Source organism: Otolemur garnettii, unplaced genomic scaffold, assembly GCF_000181295.1.
Source record: "Otolemur garnettii isolate 467f Iridium unplaced genomic scaffold, OtoGar3 scaffold00196, whole genome shotgun sequence".
Taxonomy (NCBI): Eukaryota; Metazoa; Chordata; class Mammalia; order Primates; family Galagidae; genus Otolemur; species Otolemur garnettii.
In genome coordinates this window covers 1500798-1511109 of record NW_003852591.1, presented here as the reverse complement: position 1 = coordinate 1511109, position 10312 = coordinate 1500798, and the positions used below count along the sequence as shown (strand labels likewise).

Here is a 10312-nt window from a genome sequence, read left to right as displayed (position 1 = left end):
ACCTGTTCCCAGCGCCGCGAAGGTGCCGAACGGGATGCGCCCGGGAAACAAAGCCTAGATAGAAATTCCTTCCTAGCACTTGACCCACAGCCGAGAAAACTGGGAGACTGACTCAACCGGGCGGAGGCTCCTTTCGTCAATTCCCAGCTGGCCCGGTCTGGAAACTTTAGTGGCGTCAAGGTTATCTTAGCGAGTCCTGGCCCGGGGTGGTGTGTGCCCGGTAGCTTCAGGCTCCCTCACTGACGTGCAGCTGGCGCCCTCTAAACCAAAACGGGACACCACGATCGTCACTGATACTGTTCCTAACCTCGTCATTTTTATTTATTCAACACGTACGTCGCACGCTGTATTTGGAGTGTTGTGTGATTATTCTTGTCTGGAACAATACAAGAGAACTTTCGATAAAAATAACTATCAAATAGTCTTGGAAGAAGAAAAAAGTTGAAAACAGAAAATGAGAAAGGGTAACGCACTGAGACCTGGAATGCGAGCGTGTTGAAATTTGACATTTAACCAAAGATTCGGGAAGTGCAGGTGGGAACAGGACACAAGTGATGGTTCTAGTGGTACCAATATCAAGAATAAATTCGAGATTTATTCTTGAATTGTATTATGTCACCAGGAAAAAAGAGAACTTGAAATATATATGTAATTGCCTGGACTCTCTCCCTTCCTATGGGTCCAGAAGTTGAAATTTAAAATTCTCCTTCCCAGCAAGCATCTTTCCCCACCATTTTACATTGATTAATAGCTGTATTCATTCTTTCACCCAATACACAATAATTAGCACCTGCTCTGTGTTAGACCCTCTGCTAGCCTTAGCAATGGATAATAAAAGAAGCTGTCCCTGCCCTCAATCCTCTCCGGCTAATGGAATAAGACACAAGCAGACAAATGTACCATGGAGACTTAGTACATGAAAAAGGCCCCAGGGGAACCTGGGGGGGGGGGAAGCCTGAAACCAAGAGAAGCCACCCCAACTCAGGGAGTAAAGTAAAATATCAAGAGATGTCCCAGTTAGTTATTAAAGTTGAAATATGAGATCTTTCCTTCCCCAGGTTCAACATTTGGCTTCAGTGTGTTGTGGAGATGCCTGTAGCTGTTTGTTACACTTAGAAAATAGGCTGCTTAGTGAGAGAAAGGGGGAGAGTGGCTGGGCTTTCGCTTTGGGGAGCTCTGCACATCTGAGGCCAGCAATTCCTTGAAATCAGGCAGGGGAGGATAGGACCACCACATGAAAGTATGAACAACAGGCTCCAGGCTCATCTGAAGAAAAACCTTACTGTGTACTTCTCTTAAAAATCTACACATACACAAAATCAGATGTTTACATATATATGTTTATATTTTATGTATTATATGGGATACATTTTTACTATTGTGTGGGATTTAATATGTATCTATGTGTTATGTTACAATTTATTATATAAAATGTCTGATTGGGCTCCATGCCCATAGATCAGTGGTTAGGGCTCCAGCCACATACACCTGGGCTGCCTGGTTCGAACCTGGCTAAACAACAATAACAACTACCACAAAAAAAAAAAAAAAAGCTGGGTGTTGTGGCAGGCACCTGTAGTCCCAGCTACTTGGAAGGCTGAGCCACGAGAATCACTTAAGTCCAACAGTTTGAGGTTGCTGTGAGCTGTGACACTACAGCACTCTACAGAGGGCAACAAGTGAAACTCTGTCTCAAAAATAAATAAATAAACAAAAATAAATTAAAATATCTGATTTCACATATATGCATGTGTAGACATATATGTATGTTTATTCATATTTTTATATATAGTGATAATATGACCAATTTAATATCGTCCACACTTATTGCTGGCATGGCCAAGATATTGGTTTGCATCCTCCTTAATGAATTAAACAAACAAGTAAATATATTAAGGATGTTGGGAGCCAGGTTTCTCACTGTTGGAGAAGGGAATTGTGAATATACAAAGGAGAAAAACCCAGTGATGTGGCTTGAAATTGGAGATGATGGTGTGAAATCATTTTTAATTTAGTAAGATGATAGAAAAATAGAAGCATATATGTGAATGTGTGTGTTGATGTATTTCCTAGTTCTGTACACTGAGAAGGCCTAAAAACAATGGCACCCCAGTAGCAATGAACATGTCTAACACTCAGATGGTAGTTTCTAAATATCATCCTCTACTATAAGGATCCATGGCTGGGAGCAGAACACTATTATGGGAGGGTCTTTATCTGACACAAGCAATCAACGTAACCTGGTTCTCTGTACCTTCAGTGAATTGTATAAAAAGTACATAAAAGGATCCATGGCTCCTTGGTGTGGTGGATGATACCAGAATAATTTGTTATGAAAGAAATAAGAAAGTACTTAAGGAATTATGGAGATATGTCAGAAGAATATACAAGTCAGCTTGACGGGGTTCCTAATGGCCAAATCTAGGACAATTTAAGTATCAAAATAAGTAATCACAGCCACAGACCTTTGAGTAAAGTAAGAATCCAGAAGTCCATAGTGATGAAAGAAAGGGGAGGGAAGAGAAGTGAAGAGAATGGAGAGAAAGAAAAGGAAAGGAAGGGAGGGAGGGAGAAAGAAAGAAAGAAAAAGGAAAAAAGAAGGGAGAGAAAAGGAGAAGAGAAAGGAACTCTATAGCAGAATGCAAGGAATAGATAAAGAAGGAAAGGCAGAGTTAGAAAAACGTCATTTGGTAACCACCATCATAATAACTGAGGCCAGAATCGTCAATGGATGCTAAAATTGGTGGGTAAAAGTTTGATGATGAACAAGATATTTACATAATCGCAAAATATGTCTCTCAAAACACTCATTAATACATTTTTAATTATTAAGTACAGCATACTTATTAACATTGCAGCTATAATACTTGGGAAATAACCATCTTAATCAACAGGTACAATTTTATATAAATAAAAACCAGTGGTGAAACAAATCAACCTTCTGCTCCCTCCTGATATACTGAGAAAGCACCATCACTTTTTATGAATAAATATGTAAGTTACGGTGAAACGTCAGATGAAATGCAAGTTGAGGGGAAATTAAGTAACTGGACTATACTCTTTAAAAATGTCAAGACTATGGAAGTAAAGATTGTTCCAGACTGAAGGAGACTAAAGACATGAGACAACTAAATCTAGCAGGTGATCTTGGGTGAGATCAAAGACCTATAAATGACATTAATGGCACAATCAGTGGATTCTGTGGATTAGATGGATTACATTGAATCAGTAGTATTTTCCTGGTGTTGAGATTATATTTTACTTATATAGAAGAGTGTTCTCATTTTTAAGAAATACACGTTGAAGTATGAAGCTGTAAAACAGAATCCCATATGTGAATGAAGGGTAGAAGGGAACTCGTCAAGCCATTTTTACAACTTTTTATAATTTAAAATGTCTCAAAATAAAAGATTAAAATGTTAATTATACGTTAAGGTAAAATTGCTCTCCTTGCCAAATTAAAAAAAAAATTGTCTTTACTTTTCAAGTTTCATGGATTTTCTTTAAGAATCAACTCAGTGTTAGATGTACTGAAAATATGATTTGATCTATTACTTTGTGAATATGCATGATAATGTGATTCGGCCCCACCGTTCATTAATTTACTCAGCAATTCTTTACTGAGGGCACACTGCCTATAAGGATCTTTCCTGAAACTCATTCAAACTATAAAATGAAATACATTTATAAGTAAAATCCTGAATCTTTTGATTACTTTATTATCAAGTGATGAGTTGCAGGGAAGTGTGTAATAGAATTGATTGTGATGTGGCTCTCAAACCAGGTGACAAATTGAACAGAAGAATAAAAATGATTTGGCAATTTAGATTCAATAACGGCATTGACAGGCCAATGCAGAAAAATACTGTGCCTGTGCATTTGGTGCGTGTATTTATGGGAGTGGATTCGGAGAGGATAATGAGTATTGGGCCATGAGGCTCATTATCTAGGACTGTGCATTTGTGACAATCGACAGCTGATGCTACTTTGCCTCAAAGACACCCACAATTTCTTTTCCTCAGCTCTTATGTCTAGTCTTTTTTTGAGAGCTAAAGACTCTTTTCTTTGCTCTTTTAGCAATAAAAAGAGAAAAGGTCACTCTTGGGGTCACTTGTGTGAAATACTCAAAGAAAATAAATATCCTGATTAGATACTTTAGAAAAGTGTCTCAAAGGCACAGCACCAGTATCACCCAGGATACATATTAAAAGTTGGCAATAAAGATTCTTAAACCCCAACTGAGATGTGCTAAGTTGAAATGTCCAGTGACGGAATCCAAGAGGCTACTTTTAAATAAGGATTTGTGAACCGCAGCCTATGAGATGCTTCTTTCACAGAATGCCCAGCATTTCTTTCTACAAATTGCATAATCTCCTTCTCAGCAGGGGTCTATGGCAAGCAAGCTGATTACAGTGAAGTGCGTTTTTTTTTTTCTCTTTCCAGAATTAGCACTTGGTTTCAAAAACCATGTGTCCAGGAATGAACATGTTCATATCATGTTACTAGCATGGTTAGGTTTTGAGACTCAGAAATAGTTATATCAGATTGAAATGCGTATTTACAATGTCGTAGTGCTCATAATCAAGAGGCAGGGATACGTGTTAATATGTCTACAACCAATACACGTGGGAGAAAATTTATATCAACAATAACGAGCTGTTAAAAACCTATGCCAGGCCCCAAAGAACCATGGGATACTGTTCACACTCAACTGTTTGGAACAAGCTTCTTCACTGAGGCACCTTCTAGACACTCTCTCATGCACTGCCTTCCAGAATCTTATACTCAGAATTGTCACAGAATAGGAAGATGTATGTATGAAATGTCCCAAAGGGTGGACCCCTTAACCAAAAATATCTGTACTTCACCCCACCTCTATCTCCCTTCTGCTAGATGCTGGGATGCTCATGGTCAATTATAATCAGTGACAGGTGTGTTTGGTTAGGACCACATAAAATAGGCAGGGAATGTACTTCAACAAGCAGAATCCTTTATTGAGTCAAAATATGTCCATTATAAGCCCTGTCAAAAGTCCCAGTCACATAAGACCACAGGTAACCCAGAAAAGTAAGGACATTAAAATTGAATGCATAACACCCTGTAAGACGTGAGAAAATGTTCTTCTTAAGGAGAATTATGTTTTAATTAATTTAAGTTCTTTAGTGGGTAATTAAGAACAGAGCTCAGATCACAGAGCTGATAAAATAAAATATTCTCAGCCCTCTTCTAAGTCCTGTGTTTTTAAACACTTCATTGATAGTCTAAAGAACATAGAACGAAATGTCTTAGTTTTCTTTCATAAAATTGCTTTGGCTATTCCAGGTCTTTTGTGTTTCCATATGAATTTCAGAATTTTTTTCTATTTCTGTGAAAAATAGTATTGGAATTTTTATAGTGATTACATTGAATGTGTATATCACCTTCTATGGATGTTTTAACAATATTAATTCTTCCAATTCATGAACATGAAGTATGTTTCTATTTATTTGTGTCTTTAAATCGTTTTATTAATGTTTTATGGTTTTCAGTGTATAGATCTCTCACTCCTGTGGTTAAATTTCTTTCTTTTTTTTGAGACAGAGTCTCACTGTGTTGCCCTTGGTAGAGTGTCATGGCGTCATAGCTCACAGCAACCACAAACTCTTGGGCTTAAGTGATTCTCTTGCCTCAGCCTCCTGAGTAGCTGGTGCCCACCGTAATGCCACCACAAGGCTATTTTTTGGTTGCATTTTTCATTGTTTTAGCAGGCCTGGACTGGGCTTGAACCCGCTACCTTCCATGTATGTGGCTGGTGCCCTACTCACTGAGCTATGGGCGCCAAGCTGGTTTAATTTATTTCTAAGTATTTTATTATTCTTGATGCTATCATAAATGAAATTGTTTTATTGATTTATATTTTGGATAGGTTGTCATTGGTGTAAAGAAGTGCAACTGGTTTTTGTGTGTAGATTTTGTAAGGTATAGTAATCAAAACAGTATGGTACTGGAATAAATAAAAACTAAAAAACAGACACATGGACCAATGGAACAGAATAGAAAGCCTATAAATAAACTTAATAATATACAGTCAACTAATTTTTGACAAGGGTACCAAAAAAATACAATGGATAAAGTAAACCTCTTAAATAAATAGTACTGGCAAAACTGGATAGCTACACACAACAGAATGAAATTAGACCTCTATTTTACACTATAGACAAAAGCCAAATCAAAACGGATTAAAGACAAAAACATATGACCTCAAAGTGTAAAACTTCTAGAAGAAAACAAAAGGGAAAATCTCCTTGACCTTGACCAAGGAAATAAATAATTTTTTTTAATATCACACCAAAAGCTTAGGCAACAAAGCAAAAACAAACAAGTGGGACTACATTGAACTAAAAACCTTCTGCCCAGCAAAGGAAACAATCAACAGAGCACAACCTATGGAATGGGAGGGAAATATTTGGAAACCTCATATCTAATAAGAGGTTAATATCCAAAATATATGAGGAACTCAAACAACTCAACAGCAAAAAAAAATAATATGATTAGAAAACAAAGACCTAAGTAGACATTTTTCCAAAGAAGACATCAAAATGGTCAACTGTTATATGAAAAAAAATGCTAACATCACTAATCATCAGAGAAATGCAAATCAAAACCACAATAAGATAATCACCTCATGCCTATTAGAATGGCTATCATCAAAAAGACAAAAAATAAAAAGTATTAGCAAGAATGTGGCAGAAGGCTTCTCATCATGGCAGACCCTAGAGATAAAGTGCTTCAGGATTACAGCAAAAATAATCCATCTTAAGGAGTTAAGGGAACAATTAAATAACTTACCAAACAGTATGAAAAGTTCGAAAATGATCTGAAGGCCCTACAAAGTGTTGGGCAGATTGTGGGTGAAGTGCTTAAATAATTAACTAAAGAAAAATTCATTGTTAAAGCTACAAATGGACCAAGATATGCTGTGGGTTGTTGTAGACAGCTTAACAAAAGTAAGCTGAAGCCAGAAACAAGAGTTGCTTTGTATATGATGACCCTAACCGTCACAAGACATTTGCCCAGAGAGGTGGATCACCTAGTTTACAACATGTCTCAAGAAGACCTGGGGAATGTTTCTTATTCTGAGATTGGAAGATTATCAAAACAGATCCGGAAATTAAGAGAGGAGCTAGAATTACCTCTTACAAACCCAGAATTATTTCAGTGTGTAGGAATAACACCTCCAAAAGGCTATTTGTTATATGGAACACCAGGCACAGGGAAGACACTCTTGGCATGCACTGTTACTAGCCAGTTGGACTGTAATTTCTTAAAGGTTGTATCTAGTCCTATTGTAGATAAGTACATTGGTGAAAGTGCTTGTTTGATCAGAGAAATGTTTAATTATGCCAGGGACCATCAGCCGTGAATCATTTTTATGGATGAAGTAGATGCTATTGGTGATAGTCGGTTTTCTGAGGGTACTTCAGCTGACAGAGAAATTCAGAGAACTTTAATGGAGTTACTGAATCAAATGGCTGGATTTGATACTCTGCCTAGCGTTAAAATGATCATGGCTACAAAGAGACCACATACACTGCATCTTGCTTTACTACATCCAGGAAGATTAGATAGAAAAATACATATTGATTTGCCAAATGAACAAGCAAGATTAGACATATTGAAAATCCATGCAGGTCCCATTACAAAGCATGGAGAAATAGATTATGAAGCAATTGTGACGCTTTCAGATGGCTTCAATGGGGCAGACCTGAGAAATGTTTGTCCTGAGGCAGGTATGTTTGCAATTCGTGCTGATCATGATTTTGTAGTACAGGAAGACTTCATGAAAGCAGTCAGGAAAGTGGCTGATTCTAAGAAGCTGGAGTCTAAATTAGGCTACAAACCTGTGTAATGGACTGTAAGGTTTTTGAAGGCTGCATGATAGACTTGGCTTAATGTAAAAATAAAATAATGAATATATTGGCAATAATCTCATTAAAAATGTATGAATAAAATATGTACGAGTAACATCATAAGAATTAGTAATTCAGTAATTCAACTCCTATGTTAGATACAGAAGAAATTTGTATATTTGTCAATGTTGTGTTTATTGCAGCAGAAGTTAATGAAAGAAGAATGTGGTGAAGCTTTTTGTATTTGCTATGTGAGCATTTTGTAAAACATTGAAAATGGTTTGAGACGACTTATTTATATCATTTGTTTTCCTCATCCGAAAAAGTTGAATAAAATGTTTGATTTAGAGCTCCTACATGAAAAAAAAAAAAAGAGAATGTGGCAGAAAGGAAACACTTATATACTGTCGATGGGAATGTAAATTGGTACAGCCATTATACATAACAACATGAATTTTTCCCCAAAATTAAAAATAGAACTATCATGTGATCCAGCAATCTCTCTACTGGTTTATACCCAAAGAAAATAAAATCATTGTTCACTGTATCTATCCTATGTTCATTGCAGCATTCTTCACAATAGTCAAGATATGGAAACAGCATAAGTGTCCATCAATGGAGGAATGGATAAAAAAAATATTACAAGATATAAAGACACATACACACACACACACACATATACAATGGAATATTATTCAGCTATGAAAAAGGAGATTTTGTCCTTTGTGACAACATGGATGAGACTGGAGGACATTATATGCTAAATAAAATAAACTAGACACAGAAAGAAAAATACTACGTGATTTCACTTGTATGTGGAATCTAAAAAATGTCAAATACATAGAAATAAAAATAATAACAGCGGTTATCAGGGGTGGAGAGAGGGACAGAAATGGGGAGACGGAGGCCAGAGGGTACAAAGTTGTAATTATGTAAGGATGAATAAATCTACAAATCCAATGTACGACATCAGGACTATAATTAATATTGCATTGTACACTAGAAATTTGTTAAGAGAATAGATTTTAAGTGCTTTAATCACACACACACAGAGGTAACTATGGTAAGTGATGGAGTACTCATTTTGAAGGTAGTTATTTTACTATGTATATCATCTTGTACACTTGAAACACAAACAATTTTAATTAAAAAAATATATAAAAACATGCCATTTGTCCAAGCCAAAGTCTGGGAAGATTACCCCATTTCACAAGACAACAGAACTGCATCCCGTGTAGAAAATGAAGGGTTCCTGGAATGTCCTTTGTCCCTTCTCACACCGTCACCCAAGACCCAAGAGTAGTTCTTTCTTCAATCTGTAGATGATTTTCATTGCCCCCAAAATGTTCCCTCGTTCCCCTTTCAATCCAGTCACCTCCCTCTTCTCTCAGTCCTTACAACTACTAATTTGTTTTCTGTCCCAATGGTTTTGCCTTTTCTAGAATGTCCTGTAAATAGGATCATATAGCACGTGGTCTTTGGTGTCAGGGTTCTTTACTTGACAGATGTCTTTTAGATTCTTCCATCATGTTGCACGTATCAGCGGTACATTCATTTTTATTAACATGTACTATTTCATTGTATGAATATATCACAATATAAAAAAAAAAATAGAGACAAGGCCTTACTATGTTGCTCAGGCTGGGTGCAAATTCCTGGGCTCAAGGGATTTTCCTGCCTCAGCCTCCTGAGTAGCTGGGAGCCACCACACTGGCTCTATCACAGTATTTTTTATCCACACCAGGCATCTTTGATAAGCACTTCTAATGTGCTCTAACCCCAGGAGGCCAGGCCCTGTCTGAACTTCACCTATGCACAGAATACATAGACTCCATAACAGCTACTGCTTATTGTCTACCAAACACATTTCCTATCCCATCTGCATCCCTGATGCCCCTCTACTCACCTCTTGTTTGCTGGTTTCTCTTCTTTCTGGAAGCCATGACTCAGAGAAGAAGTCCTAATCCCACCTCAACCAGAGTGGATCTTCATTAAACTAAGCTCTTCATAGCAGTTCCATTTCTGTGGCCCTGGTGTAGAATTATGACCTATAAGACTTGATGGGAAATCTGCTGGTGGCTTCTGGAAGAAGGCTTCTTAGCTTTCAGTCCTTACCCTCCTGATGTCTTTAGTCCCCACAATCTTCTGGTGGTGAGATCAGAAACTTACTCACATAGGAATCCACAGCAGGTGAGCTCTAGTAAGATTCTCAGTGGGCTTTCTGAAATGGAATTTTCAAGAGCTACTAAGTTCCATTTTGCTTCCCATCACATTGAAGAATAACCAGCCAATGCTGTTTAAAACTGTCAAGGTGGAGATGATGAAAAAAAAGCCCTGAGAAACTAACCCAGACTAGATGCCAGGAGACATGATAACTAATGCAATGTGGGATCCTGCTTTGGATCCAGGATATAAAATGGACA

General features: G+C 37.3%; 1 pseudogene across 1 annotated transcript in view; it reads left to right on the top strand.

Moving 5' to 3' along the window:
• The window catches only part of LOC100942975, an 18332-nt pseudogene extending 10411 nt beyond the window's left edge, over positions 1-7921 (top strand). The window contains exon 2 of the transcript XR_002770879.1: positions 6801-7921. The product of XR_002770879.1 is annotated as a 26S proteasome regulatory subunit 10B-like (transcript). The remainder of the gene's footprint in view (positions 1-6800) is intronic.
• The last annotated feature ends 2391 nt before the right edge of the window (positions 7922-10312 follow it).